A 16,252-nucleotide genomic window follows, 5' to 3' on the forward strand; every position below is an offset into this window, starting at 1 on the left:
CGAAAGAAAGCGTTTTTGTACAACTTCATATAAATAGCTGTAACTTTTGATAGAAGACTCAGACAAACATGTTTATGGCTTTATCTTATAGAACTCAAGGTCCCCGTGCTGGGAAAACAGGATTTGCAGCTGTTTGAGCTAAGATTTCCAAGTTATACACATAATGAAAACCTATACTTTGTTTCGGGCGAGTTCCCCATTCAAATGCATGTAACAGTGAGAAACGCACTGTCTTGGCGAAAGAAAGCGTTTTTGTACAACTTCATATAAATAGCTGTAACTTTTGATAGAAGACTCAGACAAACATGTTTATGGCTTTATCTTATAGAACTCAAGGTCCCCGTGCTGGGAAAACAGGTTTTGCAGCTGTTTGAGCTAAGATTTCCAAGTTATACACATAATGAAAACCTATACTTTGTTTCGGGCGAGTTCCCCATTCAAATGCATGTAACTGTGAGAAACGCACTGTCTTGGCGAAAGAAAGCGTTTTTGTACAACTTCATATAAATAGCTGTAACTTTTGATAGAAGACTCAGACAAACATGTTTATGGCTTTATCTTATAGAACTCAAGGTCCCCGTGCTGGGAAAACAGGTTTTGCAGCTGTTTGAGCTAAGATTTCCAAGTTATACACATAATGAAAACCTATACTTTGTTTCGGGCGAGTTCCCCATTCAAATGCATGTAACAGTGAGAAACGCATTGTCTTGGCGAAAGAAAGCGTTTTTGTACAACTTCATATAAATCGCTGTAACTTTTGATAGAAGACTCAGACAAACATGTTTATGGCTTTATCTTATAGAACTCAAGGTCCCCGTGCTGGGAAAACAGGTTTTGCAGCTGTTTGAGCTAAGATTTTCAAGTTATACACATAATGAAAACCTATACTTTGTTTCGGTCGAGTTCCCCATTCAAATGCATGTAACAGTGAGAAACGCACTGTCTTGGCGAAAGAAAGCGTTTTTGTACAACTTCATATAAATAGCTGTAACTTTTGATAGAAGACTCAGACAAACATGTTTATGGCTTTATCTTATAGAACTCAAGGTCCCCGTGCTGGAAAAACAGGATTTGCAGCTGTTTGAGCTAAGATTTCCAAGTTATACACATAATGAAAACCTATACTTTGTTTCGGGCGAGTTCCCCATTCAAATGCATGTAACTGTGAGAAACGCACTGTCTTGGCGAAAGAAAGCGTTTTTGTACAACTTCATATAAATAGCTGTAACTTTTGCTAGAAGACTCAGACAAACATGTTTATGGCTTTATCTTATAGAACTCAAGGTCCCCGTGCTGGGAAAACAGGTTTTGCAGCTGTTTGAGCTAAGATTTTCAAGTTATACACATAATGAAAACCTATACTTTGTTTCGGGCGAGTTCCCCATTCAAATGCATGTAACAGTGAGAAACGCATTGTCTTGGCGAAAGAAAGCGTTTTTGTACAACTTCATATAAATAGCTGTAACTTTTGATAGAAGACTCAGACAAACATGTTTATGGCTTTATCTTATAGAACTCAAGGTCCCCGTGCTGGGAAAACAGGATTTGCAGCTGTTTGAGCTAAGATTTCCAAGTTATACACATAATGAAAACCTATACTTTGTTTCGGGCGAGTTCCCCATTCAAATGCATGTAACAGTGAGAAACGCACTGTCTTGGCGAAAGAAAGCGTTTTTGTACAACTTCATATAAATAGCTGTAACTTTTGATAGAAGACTCAGACAAACATGTTTATGGCTTTATCTTATAGAACTCAAGGTCCCCGTGCTGGGAAAACAGGTTTTGCAGCTGTTTGAGCTAAGATTTCCAAGTTATACACATAATGAAAACCTATACTTTGTTTCGGGCGAGTTCCCCATTCAAATGCATGTAACTGTGAGAAACGCACTGTCTTGGCGAAAGAAAGCGTTTTTGTACAACTTCATATAAATAGCTGTAACTTTTGATAGAAGACTCAGACAAACATGTTTATGGCTTTATCTTATAGAACTCAAGGTCCCCGTGCTGGGAAAACAGGTTTTGCAGCTGTTTGAGCTAAGATTTCCAAGTTATACACATAATGAAAACCTATACTTTGTTTCGGGCGAGTTCCCCATTCAAATGCATGTAACTGTGAGAAACGCACTGTCTTGGCGAAAGAAAGCGTTTTTGTACAACTTCATATAAATAGCTGTAACTTTTGATAGAAGACTCAGACAAACATGTTTATGGCTTTATCTTATAGAACTCAAGGTCCCCGTGCTGGGAAATCAGGTTTTGCAGCTGTTTGAGCTAAGATTTTCAAGTTATACACATAATGAAAACCTATACTTTGTTTCGGGCGAGTTCCCCATTCAAATGCATGTAACAGTGAGAAACACACTGTCTTGGCGAAAGAAAGCGTTTTTGTACAACTTCATATAAATAGCTGTAACTTTTGATAGAAGACTCAGACAAACATGTTTATGGCTTTATCTTATAGAACTCAAGGTCCCCGTGCTGGGAAAACAGGATTTGCAGCTGTTTGAGCTAAGATTTCCAAGTTATACACATAATGAAAACCTATACTTTGTTTCGGGCGAGTTCCCCATTCAAATGCATGTAACTGTGAGAAACGCACTGTCTTGGCGAAAGAAAGCGTTTTTGTACAACTTCATATAAATAGCTGTAACTTTTGCTAGAAGACTCAGACAAACATGTTTATGGCTTTATCTTATAGAACTCAAGGTCCCCGTGCTGGGAAATCAGGTTTTGCAGCTGTTTGAGCTAAGATTTTCAAGTTATACACATAATGAAAACCTATACTTTGTTTCGGGCGAGTTCCCCATTCAAATACATGTAACAGTGAGAAACGCACTGTCTTGGCGAAAGAAAGCGTTTTTGTACAACTTCATATAAATCGCTGTAACTTTTGATATAAGACTCAGACAAACATGTTTATGGCTTTATCTTACAGAACTCAAGGTCCCCGTGCTGGGAAAACAGGATTTGCAGCTGTTTGAGCTAAGATTTCCAAGTTATATACATAATGAAAACCTATACTTTGTTTCGGGCGAGTTCCCCATTCAAATGCATGTAACTGTGAGAAACGCACTGTCTTGGCGAAAGAAAGCGTTTTTGTACAACTTCATATAAATAGCTGTAACTTTTGATAGAAGACTCAGACAAACATGTTTATGGCTTTATCTTATAGAACTCAAGGTCCCCGTGCTGGGAAAACAGGTTTTGCAGCTGTTTGAGCTAAGATTTTCAAGTTATACACATAATGAAAACCTATACTTTGTTTCGGGCGAGTTCCCCATTCAAATGCATGTAACAGTGAGAAACGCATTGTCTTGGCGAAAGAAAGCGTTTTTGTACAACTTCATATAAATAGCTGTAACTTTTGATAGAAGACTCAGACAAACATGTTTATGGCTTTATCTTATAGAACTCAAGGTCCCCGTGCTGGGAAAACAGGATTTGCAGCTGTTTGAGCTAAGATTTCCAAGTTATACACATAATGAAAACCTATACTTTGTTTCGGGCGAGTTCCCCATTCAAATGCATGTAACAGTGAGAAACGCACTGTCTTGGCGAAAGAAAGCGTTTTTGTACAACTTCATATAAATAGCTGTAACTTTTGATAGAAGACTCAGACAAACATGTTTATGGCTTTATCTTATAGAACTCAAGGTCCCCGTGCTGGGAAATCAGGTTTTGCAGCTGTTTGAGCTAAGATTTTCAAGTTATACACATAATGAAAACCTATACTTTGTTTCGGTCGAGTTCCCCATTCAAATGCATGTAACAGTGAGAAACACACTGTCTTGGCGAAAGAAAGCGTTTTTGTACAACTTCATATAAATAGCTGTAACTTTTGATAGAAGACTCAGACAAACATGTTTATGGCTTTATCTTATAGAACTCAAGGTCCGTGTGCTGGGAATACAGGTTTTGCAGCTGTTTGAGCTAAGATTTTCAAGTTATACACATAATGAAAACCTATACTTTGTTTCGGGCGAGTTCCCCATTCAAATGCATGTAACAGTGAGAAACGCATTGTCTTGGCGAAAGAAAGCGTTTTTGTACAACTTCATATAAATCGCTGTAACTTTTGATAGAAGACTCAGACAAACATGTTTATGGCTTTATCTTATAGAACTCAAGGTCCCCGTGCTGGGAAAACAGGTTTTGCAGCTGTTTGAGCTAAGATTTTCAAGTTATACACATAATGAAAACCTATACTTTGTTTCGGGCGAGTTCCCCATTCAAATGCATGTAACTGTGAGAAACGCACTGTCTTGGCGAAAGAAAGCGTTTTTGTACAACTTCATATAAATAGCTGTAACTTTTGCTAGAAGACTCAGACAAACATGTTTATGGCTTTATCTTATAGAACTCAAGGTCCCCGTGCTGGGAAAACAGGTTTTGCAGCTGTTTGAGCTAAGATTTTCAAGTTATACACATAATGAAAACCTATACTTTGTTTCGGGCGAGTTCCCCATTCAAATGCATGTAACAGTGAGAAACGCATTGTCTTGGCGAAAGAAAGCGTTTTTGTACAACTTCATATAAATAGCTGTAACTTTTGATAGAAGACTCAGACAAACATGTTTATGGCTTTATCTTATAGAACTCAAGGTCCCCGTGCTGGGAAAACAGGATTTGCAGCTGTTTGAGCTAAGATTTCCAAGTTATACACATAATGAAAACCTATACTTTGTTTCGGGCGAGTTCCCCATTCAAATGCATGTAACAGTGAGAAACGCACTGTCTTGGCGAAAGAAAGCGTTTTTGTACAACTTCATATAAATAGCTGTAACTTTTGATAGAAGACTCAGACAAACATGTTTATGGCTTTATCTTATAGAACTCAAGGTCCCCGTGCTGGGAAAACAGGTTTTGCAGCTGTTTGAGCTAAGATTTCCAAGTTATACACATAATGAAAACCTATACTTTGTTTCGGGCGAGTTCCCCATTCAAATGCATGTAACTGTGAGAAACGCACTGTCTTGGCGAAAGAAAGCGTTTTTGTACAACTTCATATAAATAGCTGTAACTTTTGATAGAAGACTCAGACAAACATGTTTATGGCTTTATCTTATAGAACTCAAGGTCCCCGTGCTGGGAAAACAGGTTTTGCAGCTGTTTGAGCTAAGATTTCCAAGTTATACACATAATGAAAACCTATACTTTGTTTCGGGCGAGTTCCCCATTCAAATGCATGTAACAGTGAGAAACGCATTGTCTTGGCGAAAGAAAGCGTTTTTGTACAACTTCATATAAATCGCTGTAACTTTTGATAGAAGACTCAGACAAACATGTTTATGGCTTTATCTTATAGAACTCAAGGTCCCCGTGCTGGAAAAACAGGATTTGCAGCTGTTTGAGCTAAGATTTCCAAGTTATACACATAATGAAAACCTATACTTTGTTTCGGGCGAGTTCCCCATTCAAATGCATGTAACTGTGAGAAACGCACTGTCTTGGCGAAAGAAAGCGTTTTTGTACAACTTCATATAAATAGCTGTAACTTTTGCTAGAAGACTCAGACAAACATGTTTATGGCTTTATCTTATAGAACTCAAGGTCCCCGTGCTGGGAAAACAGGTTTTGCAGCTGTTTGAGCTAAGATTTTCAAGTTATACACATAATGAAAACCTATACTTTGTTTCGGGCGAGTTCCCCATTCAAATGCATGTAACAGTGAGAAACGCATTGTCTTGGCGAAAGAAAGCGTTTTTGTACAACTTCATATAAATAGCTGTAACTTTTGATAGAAGACTCAGACAAACATGTTTATGGCTTTATCTTATAGAACTCAAGGTCCCCGTGCTGGGAAAACAGGATTTGCAGCTGTTTGAGCTAAGATTTCCAAGTTATACACATAATGAAAACCTATACTTTGTTTCGGGCGAGTTCCCCATTCAAATGCATGTAACAGTGAGAAACGCACTGTCTTGGCGAAAGAAAGCGTTTTTGTACAACTTCATATAAATAGCTGTAACTTTTGATAGAAGACTCAGACAAACATGTTTATGGCTTTATCTTATAGAACTCAAGGTCCCCGTGCTGGGAAATCAGGTTTTGCAGCTGTTTGAGCTAAGATTTTCAAGTTATACACATAATGAAAACCTATACTTTGTTTCGGTCGAGTTCCCCATTCAAATGCATGTAACAGTGAGAAACACACTGTCTTGGCGAAAGAAAGCGTTTTTGTACAACTTCATATAAATAGCTGTAACTTTTGATAGAAGACTCAGACAAACATGTTTATGGCTTTATCTTATAGAACTCAAGGTCCCCGTGCTGGGAAAACAGGATTTGCAGCTGTTTGAGCTAAGATTTCCAAGTTATACACATAATGAAAACCTATACTTTGTTTCGGGCGAGTTCCCCATTCAAATGCATGTAACTGTGAGAAACGCACTGTCTTGGCGAAAGAAAGCGTTTTTGTACAACTTCATATAAATAGCTGTAACTTTTGCTAGAAGACTCAGACAAACATGTTTATGGCTTTATCTTATAGAACTCAAGGTCCCCGTGCTGGGAAATCAGGTTTTGCAGCTGTTTGAGCTAAGATTTTCAAGTTATACACATAATGAAAACCTATACTTTGTTTCGGGCGAGTTCCCCATTCAAATACATGTAACAGTGAGAAACGCACTGTCTTGGCGAAAGAAAGCGTTTTTGTACAACTTCATATAAATCGCTGTAACTTTTGATATAAGACTCAGACAAACATGTTTATGGCTTTATCTTACAGAACTCAAGGTCCCCGTGCTGGGAAAACAGGATTTGCAGCTGTTTGAGCTAAGATTTCCAAGTTATATACATAATGAAAACCTATACTTTGTTTCGGGCGAGTTCCCCATTCAAATGCATGTAACTGTGAGAAACGCACTGTCTTGGCGAAAGAAAGCGTTTTTGTACAACTTCATATAAATAGCTGTAACTTTTGATAGAAGACTCAGACAAACATGTTTATGGCTTTATCTTATAGAACTCAAGGTCCCCGTGCTGGGAAAACAGGTTTTGCAGCTGTTTGAGCTAAGATTTTCAAGTTATACACATAATGAAAACCTATACTTTGTTTCGGGCGAGTTCCCCATTCAAATGCATGTAACAGTGAGAAACGCATTGTCTTGGCGAAAGAAAGCGTTTTTGTACAACTTCATATAAATAGCTGTAACTTTTGATAGAAGACTCAGACAAACATGTTTATGGCTTTATCTTATAGAACTCAAGGTCCCCGTGCTGGGAAAACAGGATTTGCAGCTGTTTGAGCTAAGATTTCCAAGTTATACACATAATGAAAACCTATACTTTGTTTCGGGCGAGTTCCCCATTCAAATGCATGTAACAGTGAGAAACGCACTGTCTTGGCGAAAGAAAGCGTTTTTGTACAACTTCATATAAATAGCTGTAACTTTTGATAGAAGACTCAGACAAACATGTTTATGGCTTTATCTTATAGAACTCAAGGTCCCCGTGCTGGGAAAACAGGATTTGCAGCTGTTTGAGCTAAGATTTTCAAGTTATACACATAATGAAAACCTATACTTTGTTTCGGGCGAGTTCCCCATTCAAATACATGTAACAGTGAGAAACGCACTGTCTTGGCGAAAGAAAGCGTTTTTGTACAACTTCATATAAATCGCTGTAACTTTTGATATAAGACTCAGACAAACATGTTTATGGCTTTATCTTACAGAACTCAAGGTCCCCGTGCTGGGAAAACAGGATTTGCAGCTGTTTGAGCTAAGATTTCCAAGTTATATACATAATGAAAACCTATACTTTGTTTCGGGCGAGTTCCCCATTCAAATGCATGTAACTGTGAGAAACGCACTGTCTTGGCGAAAGAAAGCGTTTTTGTACAACTTCATATAAATAGCTGTAACTTTTGATAGAAGACTCAGACAAACATGTTTATGGCTTTATCTTATAGAACTCAAGGTCCCCGTGCTGGGAAAACAGGTTTTGCAGCTGTTTGAGCTAAGATTTTCAAGTTATACACATAATGAAAACCTATACTTTGTTTCGGGCGAGTTCCCCATTCAAATGCATGTAACAGTGAGAAACGCATTGTCTTGGCGAAAGAAAGCGTTTTTGTACAACTTCATATAAATAGCTGTAACTTTTGATAGAAGACTCAGACAAACATGTTTATGGCTTTATCTTATAGAACTCAAGGTCCCCGTGCTGGGAAAACAGGATTTGCAGCTGTTTGAGCTAAGATTTTCAAGTTATACACATAATGAAAACCTATACTTTGTTTCGGTCGAGTTCCCCATTCAAATGCATGTAACAGTGAGAAACACACTGTCTTGGCGAAAGAAAGCGTTTTTGTACAACTTCATATAAATAGCTGTAACTTTTGATAGAAGACTCAGACAAACATGTTTATGGCTTTATCTTATAGAACTCAAGGTCCCCGTGCTGGGAAAACAGGATTTGCAGCTGTTTGAGCTAAGATTTCCAAGTTATACACATAATGAAAACCTATACTTTGTTTCGGGCGAGTTCCCCATTCAAATGCATGTAACTGTGAGAAACGCACTGTCTTGGCGAAAGAAAGCGTTTTTGTACAACTTCATATAAATAGCTGTAACTTTTGCTAGAAGACTCAGACAAACATGTTTATGGCTTTATCTTATAGAACTCAAGGTCCCCGTGCTGGGAAATCAGGTTTTGCAGCTGTTTGAGCTAAGATTTTCAAGTTATACACATAATGAAAACCTATACTTTGTTTCGGGCGAGTTCCCCATTCAAATACATGTAACAGTGAGAAACGCACTGTCTTGGCGAAAGAAAGCGTTTTTGTACAACTTCATATAAATCGCTGTAACTTTTGATATAAGACTCAGACAAACATGTTTATGGCTTTATCTTACAGAACTCAAGGTCCCCGTGCTGGGAAAACAGGATTTGCAGCTGTTTGAGCTAAGATTTCCAAGTTATATACATAATGAAAACCTATACTTTGTTTCGGGCGAGTTCCCCATTCAAATGCATGTAACTGTGAGAAACGCACTGTCTTGGCGAAAGAAAGCGTTTTTGTACAACTTCATATAAATAGCTGTAACTTTTGATAGAAGACTCAGACAAACATGTTTATGGCTTTATCTTATAGAACTCAAGGTCCCCGTGCTGGGAAAACAGGTTTTGCAGCTGTTTGAGCTAAGATTTTCAAGTTATACACATAATGAAAACCTATACTTTGTTTCGGGCGAGTTCCCCATTCAAATGCATGTAACAGTGAGAAACGCATTGTCTTGGCGAAAGAAAGCGTTTTTGTACAACTTCATATAAATAGCTGTAACTTTTGATAGAAGACTCAGACAAACATGTTTATGGCTTTATCTTATAGAACTCAAGGTCCCCGTGCTGGGAAAACAGGATTTGCAGCTGTTTGAGCTAAGATTTCCAAGTTATACACATAATGAAAACCTATACTTTGTTTCGGGCGAGTTCCCCATTCAAATGCATGTAACAGTGAGAAACGCACTGTCTTGGCGAAAGAAAGCGTTTTTGTACAACTTCATATAAATAGCTGTAACTTTTGATAGAAGACTCAGACAAACATGTTTATGGCTTTATCTTATAGAACTCAAGGTCCCCGTGCTGGGAAATCAGGTTTTGCAGCTGTTTGAGCTAAGATTTTCAAGTTATACACATAATGAAAACCTATACTTTGTTTCGGTCGAGTTCCCCATTCAAATGCATGTAACAGTGAGAAACACACTGTCTTGGCGAAAGAAAGCGTTTTTGTACAACTTCATATAAATAGCTGTAACTTTTGATAGAAGACTCAGACAAACATGTTTATGGCTTTATCTTATAGAACTCAAGGTCCGTGTGCTGGGAATACAGGTTTTGCAGCTGTTTGAGCTAAGATTTTCAAGTTATACACATAATGAAAACCTATACTTTGTTTCGGGCGAGTTCCCCATTCAAATGCATGTAACAGTGAGAAACGCATTGTCTTGGCGAAAGAAAGCGTTTTTGTACAACTTCATATAAATCGCTGTAACTTTTGATAGAAGACTCAGACAAACATGTTTATGGCTTTATCTTATAGAACTCAAGGTCCCCGTGCTGGGAAAACAGGTTTTGCAGCTGTTTGAGCTAAGATTTTCAAGTTATACACATAATGAAAACCTATACTTTGTTTCGGTCGAGTTCCCCATTCAAATGCATGTAACAGTGAGAAACGCACTGTCTTGGCGAAAGAAAGCGTTTTTGTACAACTTCATATAAATAGCTGTAACTTTTGATAGAAGACTCAGACAAACATGTTTATGGCTTTATCTTATAGAACTCAAGGTCCCCGTGCTGGGAAAACAGGATTTGCAGCTGTTTGAGCTAAGATTTCCAAGTTATACACATAATGAAAACCTATACTTTGTTTCGGGCGAGTTCCCCATTCAAATGCATGTAACTGTGAGAAACGCACTGTCTTGGCGAAAGAAAGCGTTTTTGTACAACTTCATATAAATAGCTGTAACTTTTGCTAGAAGACTCAGACAAACATGTTTATGGCTTTATCTTATAGAACTCAAGGTCCCCGTGCTGGGAAAACAGGATTTGCAGCTGTTTGAGCTAAGATTTCCAAGTTATACACATAATGAAAACCTATACTTTGTTTCGGGCGAGTTCCCCATTCAAATGCATGTAACTGTGAGAAACGCACTGTCTTGGCGAAAGAAAGCGTTTTTGTACAACTTCATATAAATCGCTGTAACTTTTGATATAAGACTCAGACAAACATGTTTATGGCTTTATCTTATAGAACTCAAGGTCCCCGTGCTGGGAAAACAGGTTTTGCAGCTGTTTGAGCTAAGATTTTCAAGTTATACACATAATGAAAACCTATACTTTGTTTCGGTCGAGTTCCCCATTCAAATGCATGTAACAGTGAGAAACGCATTGTCTTGGCGAAAGAAAGCGTTTTTGTACAACTTCATATAAATAGCTGTAACTTTTGATAGAAGACTCAGACAAACATGTTTATGGCTTTATCTTATAGAACTCAAGGTCCCCGTGCTGGGAAATCAGGTTTTGCAGCTGTTTGAGCTAAGATTTTAAAATTATACACATAATGAAAACCTATACTTTGTTTCGGTCGAGTTCCCCATTCAAATGCATGTAACAGTGAGAAACGCACTGTCTTGGCGAAAGAAAGCGTTTTTGTACAACTTCATATAAATAGCTGTAACTTTTGATAGAAGACTCAGACAAACATGTTTATGGCTTTATCTTATAGAACTCAAGGTCCCCGTGCTGGGAAAACAGGTTTTGCAGCTGTTTGAGCTAAGATTTCCAAGTTATACACATAATGAAAACCTATACTTTGTTTCCGGCGAGTTCCCCATTCAAATGCATGTAACTGTGAGAAACGCACTGTCTTGGCGAAAGAAAGCGTTTTTGTACAACTTCATATAAATAGCTGTAACTTTTGATAGAAGACTCAGACAAACATGTTTATGGCTTTATCTTATAGAACTCAAGGTCCCCGTGCTGGGAAAACAGGATTTGCAGCTGTTTGAGCTAAGATTTCCAAGTTATACACATAATGAAAACCTATACTTTGTTTCGGGCGAGTTCCCCATTCAAATGCATGTAACTGTGAGAAACGCACTGTCTTGGCGAAAGAAAGCGTTTTTGTACAACTTCATATAAATAGCTGTAACTTTTGATAGAAGACTCAGACAAACATGTTTATGGCTTTATCTTATAGAACTCAAGGTCCCCGTGGTGGGAAATCAGGTTTTGCAGCTGTTTGAGCTAAGATTTCCAAGTTATACACATAATGAAAACCTATACTTTGTTTCGGTCGAGTTCCCCATTCAAATGCATGTAACAGTGAGAAACACACTGTCTTGGCGAAAGAAAGCGTTTTTGTACAACTTCATATAAATAGCTGTAACCTTTGATAGAAGACTCAGACAAACATGTTTATGGCTTTATCTTATAGAACTCAAGGTCCCCGTGCTGGAAAACAGGTTTTGCAGCTGTTTGAGCTAAGATTTTCAAGTTATACACATAATGAAAACCTATACTTTGTTTCGGTCGAGTTCCCCATTCAAATGCATGTAACAGTGAGAAACACACTGTCTTGGCGAAAGAAAGCGTTTTTGTACAACTTCATATAAATCGCTGTAACTTTTGATAGAAGACTCAGACAAACATGTTTATGGCTTTATCTTATAGAACTCAAGGTCCCCGTGCTGGGAAATCAGGTTTTGCAGCTGTTTGAGCTAAGATTTTCAAGTTATACACATAATGAAAACCTATACTTTGTTTCGGTCGAGTTCCCCATTCAAATGCATGTAACAGTGAGAAACGCACTGTCTTGGCGAAAGAAAGCGTTTTTGTACAACTTCATATAAATAGCTGTAACTTTTGATAGAAGACTCAGACAAACATGTTTATGGCTTTATCTTATAGAACTCAAGGTCCCCGTGCTGGGAAATCAGGTTTTGCAGCTGTTCGAGCTAAGATTTTCAAGTTATACACATAATGAAAACCTATACTTTGTTTCGGTCGAGTTCCCCATTCAAATGCATGTAACAGTGAGAAACACACTGTCTTGGCGAAAGAAAGCGTTTTTGTACAACTTCATATAAATAGCTGTAACTTTTGATAGAAGACTCAGACAAACATGTTTATGGCTTTATCTTATAGAACTCAAGGTCCCCGTGCTGGGAAAACAGGTTTTGCAGCTGTTTGAGCTAAGATTTCCAAGTTATACACATAATGAAAACCTATACTTTGTTTCGGGCGAGTTCCCCATTCAAATGCATGTAACAGTGAGAAACGCACTGTCTTGGCAAAAGAAAGCGTTTTTGTACAACTTCATATAAATAGCTGTAACTTTTGATAGAAGACTCAGACAAACATGTTTATGGCTTTATCTTATAGAACTCAAGGTCCCCGTGCTGGGAAATCAGGTTTTGCAGCTGTTTGAGCTAAGATTTTAAAATTATACACATAATGAAAACCTATACTTTGTTTCGGGCGAGTTCCCCATTCAAATGCATGTAACTGTGAGAAACGCACTGTCTTGGCGAAAGAAAGCGTTTTTGTACAACTTCATATAAATAGCTGTAACTTTTGATAGAAGACTCAGACAAACATGTTTATGGCTTTATCTTATAGAACTCAAGGTCCCCGTGCTGGGAAAACAGGTTTTGCAGCTGTTTGAGCTAAGATTTTCAAGTTATACACATAATGAAAACCTATACTTTGTTTCGGGCGAGTTCCCCATTCAAATGCATGTAACAGTGAGAAACGCATTGTCTTGGCGAAAGAAAGCGTTTTTGTACAACTTCATATAAATAGCTGTAACTTTTGATAGAAGACTCAGACAAACATGTTTATGGCTTTATCTTATAGAACTCAAGGTCCCCGTGCTGGGAAATCAGGTTTTGCAGCTGTTTGAGCTAAGATTTTAAAATTATACACATAATGAAAACCTATACTTTGTTTCGGTCGAGTTCCCCATTCAAATGCATGTAACAGTGAGAAACGCACTGTCTTGGCGAAAGAAAGCGTTTTTGTACAACTTCATATAAATAGCTGTAACTTTTGATAGAAGACTCAGACAAACATGTTTATGGATTTATCTTATAGAACTCAAGGTCCCCGTGCTGGGAAAACAGGTTTTGCAGCTGTTTGAGCTAAGATTTCCAAGTTATACACATAATGAAAACCTATACTTTGTTTCGGGCGAGTTCCCCATTCAAATGCATGTAACTGTGAGAAACGCACTGTCTTGGCGAAAGAAAGCGTTTTTGTACAACTTCATATAAATAGCTGTAACTTTTGATAGAAGACTCAGACAAACATGTTTATGGCTTTATCTTATAGAACTCAAGGTCCCCGTGCTGGGAAAACAGGATTTGCAGCTGTTTGAGCTAAGATTTCCAAGTTATACACATAATGAAAACCTATACTTTGTTTCGGTCGAGTTCCCCATTCAAATGCATGTAACAGTGAGAAACGCACTGTCTTGGCGAAAGAAAGCGTTTTTGTACAACTTCATATAAATAGCTGTAACTTTTGATAGAAGACTCAGACAAACATGTTTATGGCTTTATCTTATAGAACTCAAGGTCCCCGTGCTGGGAAAACAGGTTTTGCAGCCGTTTGAGCTAAGATTTCCAAGTTATACACATAATGAAAACCTATACTTTGTTTCCGGCGAATTCCCCATTCAAATGCATGTAACTGTGAGAAACGCACTGTCTTGGCGAAAGAAAGCGTTTTTGTACAACTTCATATAAATAGCTGTAACTTTTGATAGAAGACTCAGACAAACATGTTTATGGCTTTATCTTATAGAACTCAAGGTCCCCGTGCTGGGAAAACAGGATTTGCAGCTGTTTGAGCTAAGATTTCCAAGTTATACACATAATGAAAACCTATACTTTGTTTCGGGCGAGTTCCCCATTCAAATGCATGTAACTGTGAGAAACGCACTGTCTTGGCGAAAGAAAGCGTTTTTGTACAACTTCATATAAATAGCTGTAACTTTTGATAGAAGACTCAGACAAACATGTTTATGGCTTTATCTTATAGAACTCAAGGTCCCCGTGCTGGGAAATCAGGTTTTGCAGCTGTTTGAGCTAAGATTTCCAAGTTATACACATAATGAAAACCTATACTTTGTTTCGGTCGAGTTCCCCATTCAAATGCATGTAACAGTGAGAAACACACTGTCTTGGCGAAAGAAAGCGTTTTTGTACAACTTCATATAAATCGCTGTAACTTTTGATAGAAGACTCAGACAAACATGTTTATGGCTTTATCTTATAGAACTCAAGGTCCCCGTGCTGGGAAATCAGGTTTTGCAGCTGTTTGAGCTAAGATTTTCAAGTTATACACATAATGAAAACCTATACTTTGTTTCGGTCGAGTTCCCCATTCAAATGCATGTAACAGTGAGAAACGCACTGTCTTGGCGAAAGAAAGCGTTTTTGTACAACTTCATATAAATAGCTGTAACTTTTGATAGAAGACTCAGACAAACATGTTTATGGCTTTATCTTATAGAACTCAAGGTCCCCGTGCTGGGAAATCAGGTTTTGCAGCTGTTCGAGCTAAGATTTTCAAGTTATACACATAATGAAAACCTATACTTTGTTTCGGTCGAGTTCCCCATTCAAATGCATGTAACAGTGAGAAACACACTGTCTTGGCGAAAGAAAGCGTTTTTGTACAACTTCATATAAATAGCTGTAACTTTTGATAGAAGACTCAGACAAACATGTTTATGGCTTTATCTTATAGAACACAAGGTCCCCGTGCTGGGAAAACAGGTTTTGCAGCTGTTTGAGCTAAGATTTCCAAGTTATACACATAATGAAAACCTATACTTTGTTTCGGGCGAGTTCCCCATTCAAATGCATGTAACAGTGAGAAACGCACTGTCTTGGCAAAAGAAAGCGTTTTTGTACAACTTCATATAAATAGCTGTAACTTTTGATAGAAGACTCAGACAAACATGTTTATGGCTTTATCTTATAGAACTCAAGGTCCCCGTGCTGAGAAATCAGGTTTTGCAGCTGTTTGAGCTAAGATTTCCAAGTTATACACATAATGAAAACCTATACTTTGTTTCGGGCGAGTTCCCCATTCAAATGCATGTAACTGTGAGAAACGCACTGTCTTGGCGAAAGAAAGCGTTTTTGTACAACTTCATATAAATAGCTGTAACTTTTGATATAAGACTCAGACAAACATGTTTATGGCTTTATCTTATAGAACTCAAGGTCCCCGTGCTGGGAAAACAGGATTTGCAGCTGTTTGAGCTAAGATTTTCAAGTTATACACATAATGAAAACCTATACTTTGTTTCGGGCGAGTTCCCCATTCAAATGCATGTAACAGTGAGAAACGCATTGTCTTGGCGAAAGAAAGCGTTTTTGTACAACTTCATATAAATAGCTGTAACTTTTGATAGAAGACTCAGACAAACATGTTTATGGCTTTATCTTATAGAACTCAAGGTCCCCGTGCTGGGAAAACAGGTTTTGCAGCTGTTTGAGCTAAGATTTTCAAGTTATACACATAATGAAAACCTATACTTTGTTTCGGGCGAGTTCCCCATTCAAATGCATGTAACAGTGAGAAACGCATTGTCTTGGCGAAAGAAAGCGTTTTTGTACAACTTCATATAAATAGCTGTAACTTTTGATAGAAGACTCAGACAAACATGTTTATGGCTTTATCTTATAGAACTCAAGGTCCCCGTGCTGGGAAATCAGGTTTTGCAGCTGTTTGA

This window comes from Maylandia zebra, linkage group LG15 (genome assembly GCF_041146795.1).
Source record: "Maylandia zebra isolate NMK-2024a linkage group LG15, Mzebra_GT3a, whole genome shotgun sequence".
Lineage (NCBI taxonomy): Eukaryota > Metazoa > Chordata > Actinopteri > Cichliformes > Cichlidae > Maylandia > Maylandia zebra.